The sequence below is a fragment of the Kogia breviceps genome, chromosome X (assembly GCF_026419965.1).
Source record: "Kogia breviceps isolate mKogBre1 chromosome X, mKogBre1 haplotype 1, whole genome shotgun sequence".
Lineage (NCBI taxonomy): Eukaryota > Metazoa > Chordata > Mammalia > Artiodactyla > Physeteridae > Kogia > Kogia breviceps.
The window spans coordinates 3,957,744-3,979,820 of record NC_081330.1 but is presented as its reverse complement, the minus strand read 5'-3'; the positions used below and the strand labels follow the sequence as shown (position 1 = coordinate 3,979,820).

Genomic DNA, 22,077 nt, shown 5'->3' with positions numbered 1-22,077 from the left:
TTCCTTTGTCACACGTCTTAATTCTTCCTCTGACCCTCTTATAAGGACCCTTATGATTACATTTGGGGTCCACGCAGATAATCCAGGAAATCTCCCCATCTCAAGATCCTTGATTTCATCGCATCTGCAAAGTCCCTTTTGCCGTGGAAGGTAACATATTCCCGGGTTCTGGAAATTAGGGTGCTGACATCTTTGGGGGACCGTTGTTCTGCTGACCACGTGTTCTCTTCCTCTGTCCAGGGCCCTCAGAAGCCAACTCAGGGGCCTCAGAGCCAGGAGGGTCCTTAGAAACCACCCATTGTCTCCAGCTCTGTCTATTCCACCTCCATGAAGGCAGAGACACAAGCTGGTCAAGTTCACTGCCAAACGTGACCGCGAACACGTTCCCTGCCCAAGCACAGAGCCTACACGGAGTTGGCCATTGGTCCATCTGTGTTGGTTGTATGTTGTGAGATGAACTTGCAGACACTACGGGTAGAGGCCTCGTGACCCCCCCCAAATTCACTTTTCCCCCTTTAACAAGGGGAGCAACTGTTTTACTTATTTCTTTCTAGCAAGTTCCCAAGATGTGTTGACTAAGGCCAGAGGAGGGAATGGATTTGCTCACAAGCACACAGGGACGGAGCTGGCATTCAGCCTGAGCGAGCAGTGTCCCAGGTCAAGCTGTGCTTCCCATCGGCCCCTTGGGAGCAGGTCTGGGAGCTGACCAAGGGGACTTGGAAACCGCTCTGGAGAAGGTCCTGCCCCCTGAGGAAAAGGGCTCAGGGCAGCTTGCCAGGGACCCCCCCTCTACCTCCCAGCAGCCCCCGCCTGCTGGCCGCGAGCCCCTGCCCCAACTCCAGCCCCTCTGATGGGTTCTGAGGTCCCAGGCCAAGTTCATGGCTCCCCTGGGGCTGCTCACACCCGTTAGCCTGAACCCAGGGGGCAGGTTCCGGTGACTCGGCATTTCCAAGGGGGCCCAGCAAGGGCTGCTGCCTGCCGTTCAGACGCACTCTCACACCCGTGCACATTTACACACACGCGTATCATATACACTCACGCTCGCATACTCTCACACACTTGCACACGCACAGACCCACACGCACACAAGGCCACAGGCCTCTCGCATGGGCCAGAGTCACGGCTGCCCGCCCGCCCTCCCCTCCCCCCAGAGCTGCAGTCGCTGCCTCGTCTGGCTCCACCCTGGGCCTTCCCATTACGAGCACCGTCCCATCTAGGGGTCCCAGGACAGGACTTTCCATGTCTTTCTGAAAGGGCAACTCAGGGTCTCGGCCCGTGGGATGAATGGGACACTGCGGGTCTGTCCAGACTTGGCTTCCGTTCCCAGAGGGGAGTCTTTTGACTGGATGCCCAGGAGCAGAGAGGTCTGGGGTACCCGAGAGGGAAAAGGGGGTCGACGTGCATGCATTTGTGTGGGCACCAGAGAAGCATCTGGTGTGCAAGTGTGTGCAGGTGCACCTGTAGGTTTCGTGCAGTGTGTGTGTGTGTGTGTGTGTGCGCGCACGCGCGCACGTGTTCACGTGCATGCGTGTGCCCGTGTGCGCATGTGTGACTCAGCTCAGTCCGGCCGCTTATAACGAAATACCATAGACAGGGGCTTAAACAAAAGACATTTATTTCTCTCAGTTCTGGAGGCTGGAAGTCCAAGATCAAGGCGCTGGCAGATTTGGTTCCCGGTCGTCACCTCTCTTCCTGGTTTATAGCTAGACGCCTTCCCACTGTGTCCTTACACGGTGGAGAGAGCACGCTGGTGTCTTCTTCTCATGAGGACACTAATCCTATCAGGTAAGCTCGACCCTCACGACCTCATCTAAACCTAATCACCTCCCAAAGTCCCCGCGTCCTAATGCCATCGCACTGGGGCTTAGGGCTCCAACGTAAACATCTGAGTGGGGCCACCGACATTCAGTCCACAGTGGTGCCTGTGTGCACATGTGTGTGCCTGCCTGATGCCCACGTCCGCCTGTGTCTGCGTGTGTGGACACGTGTGCATGTGTATGTGTCAGACAGTTGGCAGCTCTGCTGGGCAGCCTCCACCGCTGCCCCCTCTAGCTTTCCTGAGTGAGATCGCCTCCTGCCTTCTCCAGACAGGGATCTGGGGCTGTGTACTCGTCCAGCCCTAATCACAAGCCTACAATCTCCCCCCTCGTGTGGGTGCGGGCATGGTGAACACAGGCAAGGCCAAAGGCCCCCCAGAGCCCACTGGGGGCTTCCATGCCCTTTCCGCCTCCACGCTCATCACCCTCTCTGCCTCTCCTCCTGGTAAATCCCTATTTCTCCTTTCAAGCCCAGTCTGGCAACTTACACCCCAGAAGGCTTAGTCACTCCCTCGCCTGAGTTCCCACAGTGCTTTTCAAGCATCACTCTTACAGCTCTTGCCAAGTGGTACTTTAGATATTTCTGTCTCCACAGCTACCGAGGCAGGGCCTGGCGCCGAGTTGCTTCATCATTGCGCAGCACCCATTTGCTGAGTGACTGAGAGGATTATTACCCCATGGAGACCCAGGGGCCACGCCCAGGGGGACACACTTACAAGCCCCTGAGGACACAGAGTCATGGGAGGCGGGGCCGGGGCGACACACTGAGCCACGGTCTCTCCATCAAAGCCGCTGGCCCACCCTGGACTGATGGGGACACCAAGGCCGAGAGGGACGGCACCTGACCAGAGTCTCTCCAATTCGGGGTGAACGCACGTCCCGTGTGGCATAAGAAAGGCCGTCCCACAAGCCCTGTCCCACCGCCAGGGAGCCGAGGCTCCGGGAGCTGACTTTCCTGCCAGACACGTGGGCAGCCAACGGACAGGGCAGCCAGGTCTGAGGTTCTGGAAATGCCGCCACAGCTCAGGGCGCCGCGGCCACCAAGGAGATGAGGCTAAGGGGTTACCCTGGCCGTGAGCGCTGGTTTCTGCAAAGGGAATCGTAAAGAAAGAGCCACACAGCATATTGCTCGTGCCGGGCAGTAGCCTCCCTGCCCATCCCGGGCTGCAGGCCCTGTGAACTTGGTGAGCCTACAAACTGCTCATTTCAGCAGACACAGGGACTTCTAAACCCCCACCTCTGGACAGGGACCCGAGACAGAGCCTGGCCAGAAATGGCAAGGTGGGGGTGAGGGCGGGGGAAGGAGTCTTTGGCGGTTTTATTACTTTTTGCTTTGTGATGAGTGGCTCTGAGCCCACACATTTCTTGAATACATAATAGGGAGCTGGGCAAGACCGAAGAAATAAATTGTATTAACACACAATCACTGCAGTCTCAGACAGGGCCTTCTTTCCCCGGGTTGGGTCAATTAGCAGAATAATGCCGGGCAGGTTTTCGTTTTAAAGGGTTTAATTAAAGTTTGGGTACAAGGAACATGCAAGCCACCGATCTGTCTTTCAAGGCATGTATTATCTGGAAATTGATTGTAAATTATGCTTATTTCTAGAAGTGTAATTCCTTGGAAGAAATTGAAGGCATCCCTCCCCACCTCTCCCTACCGGCCCCGCCCTGCCCCCTCCTGCCAGAATTTAGTCAGCAGGGCCTTGCAGTTCCGGGGTTCTAGGGTTCCTTTGGGAGAGACCGTAGCCCTTGGGATCTCATATGCAATCAGACTGACGCTGGGAGCCCACCTGGTCTTCTTCCTTCACTCAGAAAGCTGGAGGCCACCGAGGCCGCTCTCCACACCCTGCGACCAGCCCGTGCTGCCTGGGGTGGCAAGGGACAGCCCCTCTGCAGAAACAGGCCAGCCCGCCGCGGACCCTGTGGGTCAGGACAGGCCTAGATAGGGCAATGCTCCCGATCTAGCTGGCTGGGAGTCTCCTGTAGCCAGACGATCCGTCAAGAAGTGCCAGCTGGATGTCTGCCACATGCTGGGCGCTGGGTGGGCTGGGTGTCCAGACGGGGTCAGCTCCCAAGGACCTTAGAGTACAGTCTGGGTTGGAACACTGGCTGCTGGTACCAACCCCCGCTGGGCACTGTGTGGCCTTGGGTCACTGTTTTCTTATCTGTACAGTGGCAACAGCAAGAAACTGCCTCCCAGGGCTGCTACGGGGGTTCCAGAAGGTGGTGGCCTGGGGGAGTTTCAGCGCTGGCCTGAGGGAGGCCGGCCAGCATTTGTCCTGCTGCACCCTCCGCATCAGCGGCTTCAGGTAATCATCCCCCGCAGAACGCTGCTTGCCCTGGGAGGCCCCCCAGGACCAGCACTGTCCACAGTGGGGAGGACGGCTCTGCAGAGTGGGAGGCAGCACCCCGTCCCTAGAGCTGTGACGGGGCCGGGGCAGGGGCACGCAGAGGGGCGCAAGGCTGGCGCGGCGTCCCGTCCCGGGGCAGCAGGCAGCCACAGCGGACCCAGGGTGGCCCAGGGGACAGGCCCTGGCACAGCCGGAGCCCTGGGCACGTCGGTCGGGTCCCCGGGGGCCTATGGGAGGGACAGGCAGGGCCCTTCCGCTGGGCCAGCCGCCCCCCCCCCCCCCCGCAAGCTGCGGACAGGTGGGAAGGCCAGGCCCACAGGGGCCAGGGCTGTGCCCAAGGTCACCTGCAAGCGAGTCAGGGCCACCACGCGGCCCCTGTGTCCCGGGCCAGGGCCTCGGCAGGGGCCCCCCAGGTGCCCGTGGGCTCCGGAAGCTTCGGCAGGCAGCCCCAGCCCCGGCAGGAGCTCGTCTAACAAACACTGGGGCCCGGCGGGGCTCTTCTCCGCGGAGACTCTGTCGGCCGGGTCTGGGCAACTCTGGTCACCTGCTGCAGGTGGCATCCGCCGAGCACTGCGTCCCTAAAGGCACAGGGTGCGTCTCCGAAGCAGCGCCCTGGCCCCGCTTTGGTCGTGGGGCTGCCTGAGGGGCCTTCCCAGGGGCGCCCGCCCCACGGCACGGAGACGGCTGGCTTCCCGTGCCCACGAGGCGGAGCGGGACCCCGTGACACAGCCTGCAGAGGCCGCCTCTCCTCCCCGCGGGCTCCCACCGGGCCATCCAGAGGGGCCAGCGCGAGTGGCAGCCACGGGGCCGAGGACAGGCTTTTGGGGGCGCGGGACACGCCCCCCAGGACAAGCATGAGGATGAAGGCGTGAGGGCGGAGAGAGAGGCCAGCCGGGCACGGGCCCTGGGCCCCCCGGGGCCGGCGGCTGAGGCCCCCAGAGAAGCCCCACCCGGGGCAGCGAGGGACCCGAAGGACCCGGCACGGGGCTCCAGGGATCCAGAGAGGTCGCGCTGAACCGGAACCCCGGCTGTGGGAACCTGGTGGCCACGGTGACGAGGGAGAAGGTGAGGGTGGGCTAGGGCACCGTCACCCCGTCGGGCTTCCCGCCCTCCCCCTCCCCTCTGCGCCAGGGTTGGGGCTGAGGATACAGTTTCATAGTTTCCACCCCTTCTTTCCTCAACCCCAAAATAAAAAGGTGGAATCTGAGAGCCTAAAGAATTCCTTGGATTCCTCCCCTGCCAAATTTAGCCCTGGAATGGGCTGGATTCCTCACGATGGAGCTGCTGAGATTGTCTGGGTAATGACAACGAGCCATCCTTTCCGGGAGGGGCTGGCTTTCTGGCCCCAAACCGTAGGATTTAGCAGAGCAAAAGTAGGCCTGAGTGCCGCGGTCTGGGGCCTGCCTGTTAGCTGCCCCCTGAGTGGGGAGGAAGGCTGATGGGTCTGGTCATAGCGCTGGGGGCAGGGCTTCGTGCTCCTGGTGGACCTTGGACAGCAGGGCAAGCTGCTGGGAGAATGAAATCCATGCAGCAGCAAAGGGAACCAGTACTTTAGAGGGAGAGGGCTGTCCCAGAGTTCCAGATTCTTCTGGAAAATTCTGGGAAAACTGGCTCAGCTGGTGTGAGCCAAGCCCCCACTCTGCAGAAAGGCAGAGGCACAGACACCTCAGCACGGGGCAGAGAGGCACGAGAAGGTGGTGCGGAGCCAGTTGGCCTTGAGAATGTCCTTTCCACTCGGCCACGGGGTCTCTATTCAAATGGGACTGCCAGCCGGACCTTCCTCACAGGGCAGTCGTAAGCATGACCTCCGACAACCTGGCCAGTGCGAAGCAAGAGAAGACGACAGTGGCTGTGATCCCTAAAGCAGCCGCAGCGGGCACCCCCTCTCTGCCAAGCCATCTAAGCCAGGGCTGGAAGCCCACCCTGCCACCCAGACCGCCGTGCCCTCCCGCCCCTTTCTGATACTCTTTGATGCCCTCCGAGCTCCCTTACGCTGGGGACAGTCGACACCAGGCCCTCTTCCCTTCAAAACCCTCCGAAGCAGTATGGCACGGTGCAAATAAAAATGACTGTGGGGGCTTCCCTGGTGGTGCAGTGGTTAGGAATCCGCCTACCAATGCAGGGGACACGGGTTCAATCCCTGGTCCGGGAAGACCCCACGGGCCGCGGAGCCACTAAGCCTGTGCGCCACAACTACGGAGCCTGCGCTCTAGAGCTCACGAGCCACAGCTACTGAGCCCACGTGCCACAACTACTGAAGCCCACATGCCTAGAACCCGTGCTCCACAACAAGAGTAGCCACCGCAATGAGAAGCCCAGGCACCGCAACAAAGAGTAGACCCCGCTCACCGCACCTAGAGAAAGCCCGCGCACAGCAACGAAGATCCAACACAGCCAAAAATAAATATATATTTTTTAAAAAATGACCGTGGGGGCCCAATGAAGTGGAGTCTGCTCTCAGCTTGGGCAAGTCACATTCCTACCCATTCTAAGTCTCAGCTTCTTTACCTGCAGCATGCAAGCTTCTTGCACACGGGAGGGGCCCAGAGTTGGCTGTTTCCCCCTACATGCTAAACACACCCACATCCACAGCATCCACCACTGAGGCAGGTCACTCTGTCCCCAGCCCCGGCCCAAAAGGCCAGCCCTTCGGGTCCCTCTAACCCTGTCCCACTCCCAAGTGTCAGGAGTTCCGGGCCTGAACCTGGCCCTGCCGGCAAGCACGGATGCCAAGGGAAGGTTGATAAGCGGTCTTGGTCGCCCATGGCTTGGCCTTCTCTCGACCTCGCCAAGGGGAGGCCAGCTTTGTCATCTGGTTTGCCACGAGGAAGCCAATGCAGGACCTTGTCATTGGCTGAGTTCATTGGATGAATGAGGCAGGACATGAGGGACCCAATGCTCCAGCCTACCTCATTCTAACGACACGGTCTTGACCGTGGCAATCCCCAACCCTTTCAGAACTGCTGTAGAACTTCATAGTCTTTGAAACATGTAACGCTCTTGGAAATTTTTGTTCTTCTTCTTTCTTCCCTGCAGGATGGAAAGCATCAGGAGGGCAGTGATGAGGCAGATCTTGTCATCACTTCACCTCCGATGCGCCCAAGTTAAGAGTCAACAGATGAATGGATGAATGGAATGGGCGAGAACGTGTCTGGTAATCTGTCAAGAACTGTGCACACCTGAGGGAGGCCTCTTATGGAAACCCAGTGGGCCAAAGGCAGGAGCAAGAACTCAGGCTTCTAGACTGTTCTTCCTGAGACAGCCCAGCAGAGGATGCCTCCCCGGAGTGCCTTGGCTGAGCCAGCTCTTCCTTCTAAATTTGGTGTTGGTCAGGGCTGCCTGCCAGGGTGTCTCCTGCATTCCCCGTGATCAGAGTCGAGGCCCGAGGATCAGCCACCCTGGGGCCCAGAAGCAAAGAGTGAGGGCACACGGCACACTGGAGGCTTCCGCTCTGAGGAAAAGCTGCTACCACGGCTCTGGGGCTCCAAGGTCAACGCACATTTGTACTGCTTCCTGGAATCCTGGCATTTTTTCTTTCAGAATAATGGGGGAGTGTGTGCTCCCTGTGAGGGGAGGGCAAGGGACCAATGTTGCTGTTCAGCCCCCTCCCCAGACAATCCAAGAGGACATGCCTGCCATCCTTGTTCAGCTGTTCGAGTTGACCCGTGCCTGGGGTCCAATGACAGAGGCAAGGGAGGGAGGGAAGGGAGAAGGAAGACGGGGAGGACAGGATGGAGGAATATTAGAGGCTGCGTGTCCTGAAATTCTTGATTCCTCCCAAGTTTGGTCTCAACACTACCATCCCTTGCTTCTAGAATGGCGAGCCCTACTTTGAGGTTTTGTTTATTTGTTTTCCACAAGTGTGCAAACAAGCTGTGCTTAGCCACTAGCCGTCTACAGCCAGCTCCTGAGACCCAACTCCAGAAGAAGAGTCCTCAATAGAGCTCTCTGGAACGCCTCTCTCCATACGAAGGGTCCTCAATAGAGCTCTCTGGAACGCCTCTCTCCATACCTGGGAAAGAGAGGGCTTCGAACTGCCGTTAAGACCAGTTTTAAGACGGAGAGCGCCCGAAGGATCGTTCTAGTCTTCCCCTCTCATCATACAGATGGGATCGCTGAGGCCAGAGAGGGGACAGGCCGCTTCTGAGGTTGCCAGGACAGGCCCAATCCAAGGGACATGCCCTCATCAGCCCCCAGCCCAAGCCCGAGCTGAACTCAGATCCTCATCAGAGCCCGAGGCCTGCATTCTAGCCCAAGGGCCAGCATGGAAGGCACTTTGGGGCATTTCCCTGAAACATGTCCATTTGGGATATGTGTAGCCCACGGTCCTAGCTTGGGGTTCAGGCTCAAGGCCGTTGGAATGGCTGGCTCATGAGCAGTGCTGGACGCAGGGGGATATGACCACTCCACAGCCCAACCAGGCAGGAGGCCTGCACGCGCCCCACCACGGGCCTGAGCACACCTGGCCGGGAAATACCACCTGGAGATGCTTCCAAACAAATAAGGCCCTGGAGGCCGGGCCCAGGCATAGTGCCAAGTTTCTGCTGCCTCTGTAGGAGCAACTCCTGTTGGTGGAGAAATCTTGGGGAGGGGGTGCATAACAGCCCCGTTGGGCTGAGACTGTGGCTGGCCTTGAGCTTCGGCCCCAAAGCCTGACCTGAGAGCCAGAGGGCTGCTGCCCTGAGACCCGTTACTTTCGGTCGGCAGGCTGCTTTGAGCGGTCACTGTGCCCCGTGAACTTGGCTATTCCACCTTGGTCACTGGCTAGCCGCCTGCCCTAATCAGCTGAAATTGCACCTCAAGACTGCAGCATCAACCCTGCCTGCTTTTGCAGCCTGCTGGCCTGTCCTGCAAATCTGGGACTTGCCAGCCCCCAGAATCCCATGAGCCAATTCCTTGATATAGCCCTTGTATGTTTAGAGCCTACAGGCACGGCTTCTCTGGAGAGCCCTGCCGGCTACGGTGAGTAACTGTAGAGTGCTTGGGGTGGTGTCTGGGACGGAGGTCAGCCTACACGAGGGCTGGCTGGATAAGCTCCAGCAGCTGGGCGGGGACAGGACCTGGAGAGTGACGGTGCATGGTCCCCGAACCCCACACATCTGCCCGCAACCCTCCACTCATCCCCAAGGAAGCTCCAATTAAATAGGGAGTGAACGGAACTTCCCGAATCTCAGGAAATGGTTTCCGAAGCAAACCTGGTCAACAGAAGAGACTGTGATTCTGCCAGATACTCTGCAAAGGCATTTCACGGTACTTTACATTTGGGAGCCACTCTATCTCCCTCCTGCAATTCAAAGCCTCCATTACCTGATGATGACTGAGAAATCGTACTGGAAAGAGAGCCATTTAACGTTGTTTAAACCAGTGTCTCCTGCACTTTTTAAATTTCAGACTCCTTCTCTCTGAGAGCAGCTATTCTAGTCACATCTGGTAAAACGCGTGTCGCATAGAGCACGTTGCTAAAAATATTGAACTTAGTGTCCTTTAACAGCCTTTCAGCTCCAACAGGTTAGTATTTTTTAAATTTCTATTAGACTCATAAACCTGGTTGGGTCTCTATTATCGTCATTGTCATTCATTCATTGGGATATGGGGGGATGTTATGACCGGCTTCTGGCTGAGTGCAAATATCTGGGCTGTTTGGGGGTGGTAGATGTTTTCAAAGAGCTGAGAAAAGTTATGGAACTTCTCCCCAGAAAACCACACAGAAGCACACATGCGTGCATCCATTTGCGCACAAAATATCCTGCCTCCAAATCCAAGGGTCTCGTGTATGAACTGAAGCCCTTCCTGGGCTTCCTAGGGGCATCTGGGCTTGGCTTGAGAGCCCTTGGAATAGCCTTGGCCTCCTGGATGGGGCTCATCTCCAAACACCTTTGACCGCCCTCCCCCCAACAGAAGTCTGGAGACTTCTTTCCTGTCTAGGTGGGAGGTGGGGTGCAGGAGACTCGACCCCTGCCCTTCAGAGCTCACATTCTAACATGGGCCCAGAGATGGGCCCTGGCTAAATTCAGAAAGCAACGGGAATTATACGAGTGCATGGGACAAGAGGGCCGGTCTGGGGCTTCTGCTGAGGGGTTCCAGAATGGTCGGTATTAATCACAAAGATAGCTTCTTAGAGGTGGGGCTTTGAGCTGCGATTTGAAGAATGTGGGCTGTGGCTTACGGAGATCTAAGACCAGTTGTTGCCTGCACGAGGAACAACTCAGGCCAAGGCTGCGGGGATGGGAAAAGGGGGGCATTTGGGAGAGCGGTAGGGGCAGGAAGAAGGAGGACCCGATAGGGGTCAAGAGGAGGGTAAGCGAGAACTCGCAGCAACTCAGGCCGCAAATGGCGAGCCCTCTACGTTCAGCAGACATCCCATGGCCCTGCTCTACGCAAAGTCCCCGCCGGCCTGGCAGGCAGGTAGGGCGGGGCGCGCCCTCCATCCACTGGATCCCTCTGGAATCCCCCACGGCAGCTGCCCTGAACCATCACCACCAGCCTGCCCGGGCCCGCCCGGACTCCGCCAGCAGCGGCTCGCCTTGGACTTTGCAGAGGCCACTTCAAAGTCACCGCACCCTCCCTGGCCTCCCTTCCTTCTTCCTCTTCAACCTCAGAGGGAAAAGGGCTGCTCCTTCCCCTGTGGACGGGGACCCTTTCCTGTGGGTCCTGAACCCCATCCTGCCCCGTCTCCTCCAGGGCTTCACTCCTTCCAGCTGTTTCTCTTCTCACCCAAACCACCCTTGCTTCTAAGGCTGAAACATCCAGCAACCTTGGATGCATCCCCAACCCCTCTGCCCCTGAAAAAAACACTCCCCTCAAAGCGGCAGCCCTTTCTCCTGATGAAACCTCTACTCATGCTGCAGGTATCACAATTTAAGGAAGCCCCCCAAGCCTCCCCGCCAGATTACCTAAGGCTGCTGTACCCGCACTGCCGCCGTACCGGGTACAGCCCCCGAATGGGACACGTGACACCAGGTACATAAATGTCCTGTGTTTGTCTCCCAGCCAGTCTGGAAGCGCAGTGAGGGCAGGCATGTGCTTTTGCCCTTAGCCTGCACTCCTCAGAAAGTCGAAACTGAGACAAAGCCTTATGTGCGAGTCTTCTGGGGAGAGAGTGACCCCAGGCAACAGAAGTGAAGGGCAGGGCAACCGCGCCACGTCGGAAGGAACGTCCACACTGGAGCGTGTTGCTCGAGTTGGCCGCTGTGAAAGGCGACTGGCTTCAAGAAGCCAGTATGAAGTGCATCTCGAGCTCATCCGCAGTGGAAGAAAAAGGGAAGCAGTTATGTCAGGGGGTGTTAACTCCCCAAACACCAGGGTGCGCATGCGTGGGCACTGAGTTCCCACAGTGACTCATCCCTTGGCACCGGAGAAGCCCAAGGAAGGAGGGGAGAAGCTTCACAGAACCAGTTACCACAGCAGTGGCCGGAATAAGAGATGGGCGAGGCCAAGAGGATCGAAGTGGGGCGTGAAAGGCGTCTGATGCAGCCTTCTCCTTGGACCACTCAGATCGCCCCATATCCTCCGTTACACCCAGCTCCCACATTACCAGATGGGGCTTCCATTTTTTCGAGACATTCAAAATCTGAGACCACTCTACCCAGAGGCCCCTTCAGGGTTCTGGTCAGCTGCGATCTCTGCAGAGATTTAATGCAAGAGGGTTTGTGGAAAAGTGACAGTCCCCAGTGCCACAGGGGATGCCTGGGCCATAACTGCTTAGTCCGCATCGCCCTCCTCCACTCTCTGTCCCTTTGACTGCTCTGTGTCGCTTGCTTTGTGAGGCAACTCAGACCTGTACCTCCCGGGAGTCTAGCCCGTAGCTGCCTTGACCTTGGTGGGCCATGGTTCCTGCAGTTACCCGTTCACACCTTTATTACTGGACACAGAAGCACCAAGCAAACACCTCCATCGAATTCCTTGGGCTGTGAACACATTCCTCCCCGCCGCCACTGTATGACAGCAGCCCTAACCCCTCCTTTCTTTTCCTGCTGGCTTGCGGGCACGAGAAACCCACACTGACAAGACGGTCAATGCAGCTTCAAGTTCAATGGAATCCTTACTGTGACCCCTGGGGGAAACATTCTGTCCCATCAAACGAGAACTTCTAATCTTCCTGAGACTAAGGCTTCGGGAACGGGAAGCACAAATTCCACAAATGGGTCACCGGGAGTGATGGTGAGAGGGTCCACTCCTCGGTCTGTCCAGCCCTTTGTTTCCAGATCTGTGGGTTCTAGCTATTGGGGACCATGTATCAGCCATTGGATCCATGTACTTACTGTGTCCTGGAGGACAGCGCCTCGACCCCCGTGTGTTGGCCCCACACTGGCATCTTAGATAGGCCCATTGCTGCGCCTTCTTTGCCATGAACATGATTTTCCAAGCATGTTCTCTCCAGACCCCTAGCCATCTAGTATGTTAATTCGCCAAGGCTGCCATAACAAAGTGGCTTAAAGGGTTCTTCCTGAGGGCCCTGAAGGAAGGATCTGTCCCAGGCCTCTTTCCTTGGCTTGCAGATGGCCGTCTCTCCCTGTGTCTCTTCATCCCATCTTCCCTCTATGTGTGTCTCTGTGTCCAGATTTCCCCTTTTTATAAGGACACCAGTCATATTGGACTAGGGCCCATCCTACTGCAGTCTGACCTCATCTTAACTAATTACATCTGCAATGACCCTGTTTCCAAATAAGGTCATAATCTGAGGTACCAGGGTTAGCACTTCAACATATGAATTTGGAAGGTGGATAAAATTCAATCCATGATCACAAGATATGTCCATCGCTACCATCCAGGGGTCTGACCTTTATGAACTACTTCTCCCTCCACATCAAGCTGATGACCAACTCTGTCACTTGCAACTCTACCCACTAGGAGTATTTCCCTTTACCACTCCTCTTTATGTCATCACTGAGTAGGGTTAGAATGTGCCATTTACTTGAGTCTGTGGGCCTTCTTGGATCCAAAGTCCAATTGCAATAGCTTTCATCATACAAAGGATGTACTTGCCTGACCTTATAACTTATTGGATCTAAAAATACCTAGCTCATGAAGGGCAACTGCAGACTTATAGTTACTTGGAGTTCCATGGTCAAATACTAAGTCTCTACCAAGGCCCAATAGCACTCGAAGAGCCCTTTTATAAAAGGAGAAAAATCCTCTGCCACAGAAAGCATGACCTTTCTCCAAAACCTTAGGAGTCTGCACTTAGGTGTCACTGCTATTAGAGCTTGCCAAGGACTCCATCCAGCATTCTCATCCACCCCAGATACCTCTAGCACCATCAGACCTGAGTCATTAGGCCCAAGAGGTAGAGTACTTCAAACTTCAGCCTCAGCCCACTGCAGAGCCCTCCCCCGTTCTAAATTCCACTCAAAACTGGCAACCTCTGAACAACCCAATAAATATCTTAGAGCAAAATTCCCAACTGCATTCTCTGCAGCTTCCAAAATCCAAAAAGACCCATTAAGTGTTGTGTCTCTTTTATAGCGTAGGTGATTCAAGGTAAAAATAATTTGTCCTTTGTCTTTTTCATGGCATGTTTTAGAGGATTAGAACCCTAAAGATTTCCCTGACATTGCAGGCCCATGCGTCTTCTTGGGTTCTACCTCCCACCCTCTTATTTGCATGTGTCTTACAAGGACATCTGAGGTACCTGTCACTTGATGCTCACCAGGTCCAATTAGCCTGATGTCAGCAATTTCATCAATATGATGCTCTGTGAAATGTCAAGAAGATCAAGGCCCCTACAGACTACGCTGGGACAGAGCTGAGAGCAGAGATTCGCCTAACCATGGGGTAAAATAGTGAATATGTACTGCTGGCCTTCTTGTATGAGGGCAATCTGCTTTTAATCCCACTTACGGATGGGGATTAAAATACAGTAAGTCCCCTACATAGGAACCTTCAAGTTGCGGACTTTCAAAGATGCGCACGTGCGTTCCATCAACGTGCGGTGTGAGTGGAATTGCAGCTCGCCCTCCGTCTCCTGTTGCTGACGATCCTTCAGCTCTGCCACCTCCCACCTCCTCTGCCTCCTCCAGTCAGTAACTCTTCTTGCCTGTTCCCACGATGCCAGCCCCTGGATGCCAGCTGTTGTGCTGTACTACTGTATTTTTCAAGGAAATGTACTGTAAGATTAAAAATATTTTCGTTATTTTTTGTGCTTGTTTTTTATGTATTTTTTGTGTGAAAAGTATCATAAACCTATTACAGTACAGTCCTAGATAGCCGATCGTGTTAGCTGGATACCTGGGCTAACTTTGTTGGACTGACGAACAAATTGGACTTGCGAACGCACTCTTGGAACGGAACTCGTTCGTATGTAGGGGACTTACTGTAATGCATTTTCCAGACCTATAGCCACACACCGAGCACCAAAGGATGTTCTGGTCTGCTTTAGTAAAGATGGCACGTCCAGCAGTTCAGCCACATCTAGAACAACCACCTAGTTAAGTTTACAGTAAGCAGTCCACAATCATCTTCCACAATTCATCTGGTTTTTGCTGGAGCCACATTGGTGAATTGAACAAGGATGTGATGGCAATTCCTCCTCTGTTGCTTCTGATTTACTATCTTGGTTGAGGGAGCAACCAGTTTCAGCATTTTCTTCTATCAAAATAATTCTCACTCCACAAGTCAGGTACCCATGTGAGGGTTCCTCTAGCTGCTAAAGGTATCTATCCCGATTATATACTTGGGAGCCAGGGAAATGACATGGGATGGATGGGTCCACAGACCCATTAGACCATTGGGCCAGAATTCCACTTATCATCTGACTTCAGTAAGTCCCCACTCTAACAAGAAAACCATGATGGCATTTTGGGTTTCCTGATGTTGATGTAAGTTCATACCCTGTATTCAGCAGCTCTCAAAAAGTGTAAGTAGGTCCCTTTTCCTAGCGCAGTTACCATCACAAATGTCCTTAGGTCCCTTTGGGGAAGGATTGGGAGAACATTTGTCCTACGGAACTGTGGTGGCACTGTAGGGTTCTTCCACAAGGAAACCAGTCTCCCCTTCAATCTGGGTTCTGGGTTTGGAAAGTGATGTAGGTCTGGAAACTGAACAAGAAACTGAGGTTTTCACTGTGGTGGCTGACACCCACCTTCTGCTCATAAGCTTTAGATTTTGTTTAAAATTACACTAATCAAGTGACACCCTAGTTATCGATCCACCTATCTGTCCTAGGAACACGTAGTCTGCTGGTCATTGTACAGATCCCAGCAGGCATGGCACCCCAGTTGCTAGTCTGACCTTGCTTCCCATTACGATAATGGCTAAGTGTTGCCACCTGGCCTCTGCCAGTCTATCAAGAGAATCTCATGATCTCCACTGATGCAAAGGAACCCAGTTCCATCGTGGTATCTCCTACTGTAGCACCGAACCTAGAGAAGACAGCTACCTACAAAGATTCTCAAATATGCCAGTGCCCCTCTCATATACTGCCTTGATGACAGAAGTGTTCTTTGCCCTACGCAAGGAACACAGTCAAATGGTAGGTTTTCTGGTATCACATAATGTATCTGTTCTAACACGTCTCTGAACATTATGCTACCGTACCGAGAACGTTAGGGCAACTCCATCTCATTTATTATAGGCTATTGTCTTGTCCAAGTTTCAAGGAGCATCCCAGGAGAGTATTAGGACCCTTTCCCAATGTTTTTGTCTGAACATTGAATCCCTGGGCACAAGTGAGTGCCACTATTGTCAGTGCAATTCTCATGCAAGCTACTTTCTTTCAGAACAAGAACTGTGCTTCCAAGCTTCGGCTACACTGAGAGCTAACCCTGCTTAGCACCCTGAAGGCAATGAGAGGCAGTGAAGGTTTCCAGAGAGTATGGGGGTTCAACAGTCTCAGGCTTATCCACCCAAATGTCCCCATTCAAGGTCTCCAAGTCCCACTGTGTTCCCATTGAGACCTTGATACAGAAAACGATTGAGGCTCTATTTAATCTCCTTTGCCACATTGTATTTTTACAATTTGATATTGGGTCGGATTTCCGTCACGGTCTGATCTACTGCTGTAGGACACAAGGACCCCTTTAAATGCTCCTCCCTCTAGTTTTCACAGGCTGTTTTGAATTGATGGTTGGCTGACCCAAGTCCGCCATTTTCTCTACGGCAAGTTTCTCAAAGTAACAGAAGCCAGACAGCCCCCAGACCCTTATGAGCCCTGTCGTCCCCACGCTTCCGGGGGCTACAGCTACCGCAGAGCCACGCGCCTCACGGGTGAAAATCGGAATTACTGTGATGCCACTGCACGTCCCCTTTTCCACCAGAAAGGGGGTCCTCATTGCCAACGACTAGTTAGAGGTCCAGCTCCCAAATCCTATCCTCAGGATTTCTAAGGCCCTTCACAGTACCAACTACTCAGTTCCCCAGAAAGCAGAACCTAAGACAAAGGGTTACATGCATGTATCTTTGTTGGGAAACGGGGGCCTGGAGGGCAGGGGTGGGGGTGAGCAGGGGGGCAAACTCGGGAAGGAGGCGGAGCCAGAACAAGGATACGATATCTCATTATGCACCGTGGTGGGTGACTGGTTGTCGGATGCCGTATAAGCCTCCGAGAGGCCAAATGAAATATGTGTCGGAACCAGGGGGAGGAAGGGGAGCAGTTACCTCTCATCTCCTCTCCCCAGTGGCCAGTTTCCCTCCGTGGGAGCGTAACCGCCCATCACGTGGCACGTGCGCAGGGCAAACAAGCCGCCCTGGACCTCCATGCCATAGCGGCAGAGGAGGCCAGGATAGAGGCGTGCAGCTAAGCACCTGGGGTGAGGTGCTCTCGAGCTGTACCCGCATGAAGTCTGTTGAACCTCCACACAGAAAGAACGAGAGTAAGAGACAGACCCAGGAAGCTGCTGGTAAGAAGGACCAAGGCCACGAGCAGTACAGACTCCCGGCCCAGGGGCTTCTGCTTACTTCCCGCCACCCCGGACAGGAACAATGGGACAGTCACAAGAAGTAAGAATCCTTTAAGGGAGAATAAAGGAGGGAGGCCTCTGGGGAAAAAGGGGGCAGAGCCGGTCCTGAGAGGTGGGAACTGGATCCAGTCAGGGCCATGGAAAGAAATCATCAGAGCCGCCACTTAAAGTCCTGGCTGCTCCCATCTGTAGCTTGGGCTGTGGAGGAAGAGGGAGGGAGGGTTCTTCAGGAGACAGTGAGGGGAAGGAAACTGAGCAGCAGGGAGTGACCCTTCGGGCCATGGATGAGCTGCTCGCAACCGAGCCCGCGGCCTGAAGCAAATGGATGGAGATCCAGAGGCAGGATGCCTCTTGGGACGTCCCAAGAAACCACAATTGAAAATCAATAACCAGGGGCTTCCCTGGGGGCGCAGTGGTTAAGAATCCACCTGCCAGTGCAGGGGACATGGGTTCGAGCCCCGGTCCGGGAGGATCCCACGTGCCGCAGAGCAACTGAGCCCGTGTGCCATGGCCGCTGGGCCTGCGCTCTAGAGCCCGCGAGCCAGAACTCCTGAAGCCCGCGCGCCTAGAGCCCGTGCTCCGCAACAAGAGAAGCCACCGCAGTGAGAAGCCCGCGCACCGAAACGAAGAGTAGCCCCCGCTCGCCGCAACTAGAGAAAGCCCACGCACAGCAACAAAGACCCAACACAGCCAAAACATAAGTAAACAAATTTTTTTAAAAAAAAAAAATCAATAATCACTAATAAATCACTAATGTTACACAGGCAAAATGGCCATTTCATTATCAGGAACAAGCCCTGAGCAGAGAGCAAGAGAGGTTGGCATGGAGTTTGGCTGGGACGGCAGGTTCTTGCCTCCATCGGGGGCAGGAAATGTTCTGCTTGCTGTTGACCCTACTATACAGAAACGCGGTCCCTCGTGGCCACACTACAGAATCTACAGTCCAGAACTTTCTTGAGGGTTCTGCTCTGATTCCACCAGCCTCACTGAGCCCACAGAGGGGCATGGCGGGGCGGGCCCATGGTATGGTACACTGCCACGTTTGCTCTTCAAGAATGAGGAGCCAGTGTGTGGCTATGGCTTCACAGACAAGGCCAGGACCCCGGAATGGACAATGACATATACTGGGAAGGAAGGCTTCCGTGGGACAGGCCTGGGGACAGGGGCAGGACGGGGAAGAAGCTGAGCCCTCCTCAAGGCTCAGTGTGGCACCATGTCTGGCTTGCTTAGAACCCCACATCTCTAAAGTAATCACTGTGGCCCTCCCAGCCAGCCAGGCATCTGCCACCGCATCCAGGGGACTTGATTACTAAAGCTGCTTGTTTTGCCGCTGATGCAACGTGACACCAGCCTGTGTGATCTGGCTCTGGGCATCACGTTGCCGGCACACAGCAATGAGATGGAAATTTGGCTGCTGCAAAAGGCACTGATTTTGCCTTCTTCTCTGAATCTCCTTTCTCTGAACAGCAGGGACATTTCAGTCCCATGTAAAGCACACACTCTCTTCCTCCTGGCAAATGCCCAGTACCGTAATTCCCCATATAGTGCCACCTTGGAGGAGCCCCGGGCAGCATGTCAGGGACAAGAAGACTGCACTGCATCTTAGGCCCTGAGGTGCTGGGGCAGTGATGAGGTGCCCGGAGAGAAGACGCTTGGGTACTGAAGCATCTTCTGGGCTTTGCTTTGCCTCTGTGCTCGGGAGAAAGGGCTGGGGAGACAAATGGCCCAGCTCACAGGAAGAGCGGCAGGCCACTGCCTTGCCCTTTGGTTTCGTTACTCGAATCGCACCAGGTGGCCTCTCTACTCATTCCGCAAGGCAGCAGTGCTTCCCTGCTGGCCGACACACTGTCCAGCCAGGGGGCAGGATGGGAAGGCATAGCTACAGCTACAGCACAACTGGTGACCGCCTGCAACCTAGGATGGGTCTCTCAACCACCAAGGCAAGTGGGGGGACTTTCTGGAAAATGCTGCAGATGGGAGGTCCAAGCCTGTGGGGAGCCAGAAGTGAAGCCCAGAGACTGAAGGGAGCTTGCCCGACGTCCCACACTGGGTCAGGCCAGGCCTCTTAGCATTTGAAGGAGCTGCCACCCACAGACATCCAGTGTCACTGTCCCCCTCCCTACATACACACATTTATTTGTCCATGTTGTCTGTCGGTGCACTATAGTCATTTCATATACAGGACTCGCGTTTCCCAGCCCTGCCCCTGGGTCGATGAGCATGCTTTGTACCGGCAAGCATTTTGCAGCAGCAGCTAGAAACTGGCTGTAGCTGAGTGACAGCTGACACTTGACAGATATGAAGTCACTGAATCCCCGCTCCAACCCCATGTGGTAGGTACCCCCAATTAGCCCCATTTTACAGAAGAGGAAACAGAGGCACAGAGAGGGAGGCACAAACTGCCCAAAGTCACACAGCTTCTAAGTGGCAAAGCCTGGATTGAGAGCAGGCTGGCCCCTGGTTGCTTGCCTTTACACTGTGCTACTTAATCTCTCACAGGGTCGCAGGGTCGCAGGGTTGGCTTGAGGATCTGATGAGTTAATACGTGTCAGGTGCCAGCCTGCTGCCAAAGGCCCCTCCAGCTCTGCAGGGCGATACATCTGTTGTCTCTAATGATGAGTGTGAGATGGTCCCTCCTCGCCCTCTCAGGAGTGTCCAGCCCAAGTCCAACGCTCTGCACACAGTAGGTGTTCAGAAAAGGCTCCTTTGTGCAGTTGGTCACTCAGACACACAGGCATTCACATATCCCACAGCAGCCCTGCGCCCGGCTAAAACCTGATACACAACAGGTGGTGCCTGAAATCCAGCGGCACCCAGTCTAGGGGGGAGGTGGGCGGATCCGCAGTTACAGGCCAGGGCTGTAAGGACCCACCGGAGCGGCAGCTCACCTGCCAGAGGTGCTCTCTGTAAAGAGGCAGCCCCTTCTCCTGACCTTGGGGAGGAGGGGCCGTGGTCCTTGAAGGTCACACAGGAGAGAACGAAGGCTTCAGCCGAGGCCTGATGGCTGAGAGGAGTGGCCCAAGTGAGCAGGGAAAAGAGGGCCCTCCGGTCCGCAGGGAACACGGAGTGCACGGCACGGAGGTGTGAAAGAACAATGTGTTTTGGAACAGCCAGTTGTTGGCTGTGTCCACTGCCTGAGTTGTGTTTGCAAAAAGCCTTAAAATCAAAAGGCATTTGCCCTGCTAGGTTTCAGACTTTCCTGGGACCCGTGGTCCCTATTTTCCTTCCAGTCTCTCCCTTTTGGAATGGGAATAGCTATCCTCTGCCTGTCCCGCTGTAGTAGTCAGGGTTCTCCGGAGAAACAGAACCAAGAAGAGATGATAGATAGATACACAGGTAGGAGAAAGAAGAGGAGATTTATGATAGAAATTGGCTCACACAGGATGGAGGCCAAGAAGTCCCATCCCCCAGATCTGCTATCTGCAAGCTGGAGACCCAGGAAAACCAGCAGTGCAATTCAGTCCAAGTCCAGAGGCCTGAGAACCTGGGAAGCCAATGGGGTAAGTCCCAGAGTCTGAAGGTGGGAGAACCAAGAGCTCTGAAGTTCTAGGGCAGGAAAAGATGGGCATCTGGGCTCGAGAAGAGAGAGGGAATCCGCACTTCCTTCACCTGTTTCATTTGGGCTCCCTATGGATTGCATGATAGGGGAGATCTCTTTGTTTAGTCTACTAATTCAAATGCAAATATCTTCCACAAACACCCTCGCAGACACGCCCAGAAATAAGGCTTTAGCAGCTCTCTGGACCTCCCTTAGCCCAGTCAAGTTAGCACATAAAAATAACCTTGGCCAGTGTCCTTGTCCCCACAGCCGCCCCCCCCCCACCTCTGCGGGAGACCCTCCAACACTAGCAGATTCCAGGTATATACAACTCACCGTTCAGAAAAGGTCCTGATCCACGGGAGCTGTGGTTACAGAAGGCAAAGCTTTTAACGCACTGAAGACCTAAAGTGAAGCCGAAGCGCTCTGCCAGCCTTGGCAGCTGGCTGGCTTGCCGAGTGCCTGGTCCTTTCCTCCGTCCGGAATTCTGCCACCCATCGATAGGAAACGACGTCAGGGACCCTTCTGCGATGTCTCTGAAGTATGGGAACAGCGCTACAAGCCTCTGGAACTGACGCTGCAAGTGGCAGAACCGATCGATGGGCTAAATGGGGCCAGAGCACAGCTCCAGAGACAGGAATGGACTCGGAACGTGAATGACAATACGTTTTTGCCATTTTCTTTCTACCATAAAAATAAAAAGTACGTCCCGACAACGCATTTATCAAGCAAGTATGGTCCTGATGCTTACGGAAGTCAACATTTCCGAGATGAAAATCCTAAGAAATGGATCTGTGACAAGGATTTCCAAACTGTATTGCCATCATTTGAGCTCTTCTGAAAGTATGGAAAATTGTATTCAAAAGCTGGACAAATTGTATAGCGGTGTGCATTTTTGTTAAAAGGTACTTCAAAAAACGCTATAGTAAATAACATAAAAAATCAAATGAGATTGACTTAACTATCAAGCATTTTTTTAAAACCATGCTGTAATAATATTTATATGTAATACAGCTCCATATATTTCTTTCATTCGAGTCTAATGGTTTTCAACATTCAAAAATCATGGATTTTTGGGCTTCCCTGGTGGTGCAGTGGTTGAGAATCCACCTGCCAGTGCAGGGGACATGGGTTCGTGCCCTGATCCGGGAGGATCCCACATGCCGCGGAGCAACTGAGCCCGTGCGCCACAACTACTGAGCCCGTGCGCCACAACTACTGAGCCCGTGCGCCTAGAGCCCGTGCTCCGCAACAAGAGAAGCCACCGCAATGAGAAGCTCATGCACTGCAACGAAGAGTAGCCCCCGCTCGCCGCAGCTAGAGAAAGCCCGCGCACAGCAACGAAAATCCAACGCAGCCAAAAATAAATTTTAAAAAAATCCAAATCATGGATTTTGTATTTCAAATCTCTTCTCTAAAATGAACTCAAAGTAGAACTGAAAACTACCTGAAGTACCCTTTCTCTTTAAATTAAT

The 22,077-nt window shown here is 54.5% G+C and overlaps 1 pseudogene; it reads left to right on the top strand.

The window, feature by feature from the left end:
- The first annotated feature begins 2,162 nt into the window (after positions 1–2,162).
- LOC131748845 (spermatogenesis-associated protein 17-like) lies at positions 2,163–21,485 on the top strand (annotated as a pseudogene).
- The last annotated feature ends 592 nt before the right edge of the window (positions 21,486–22,077 follow it).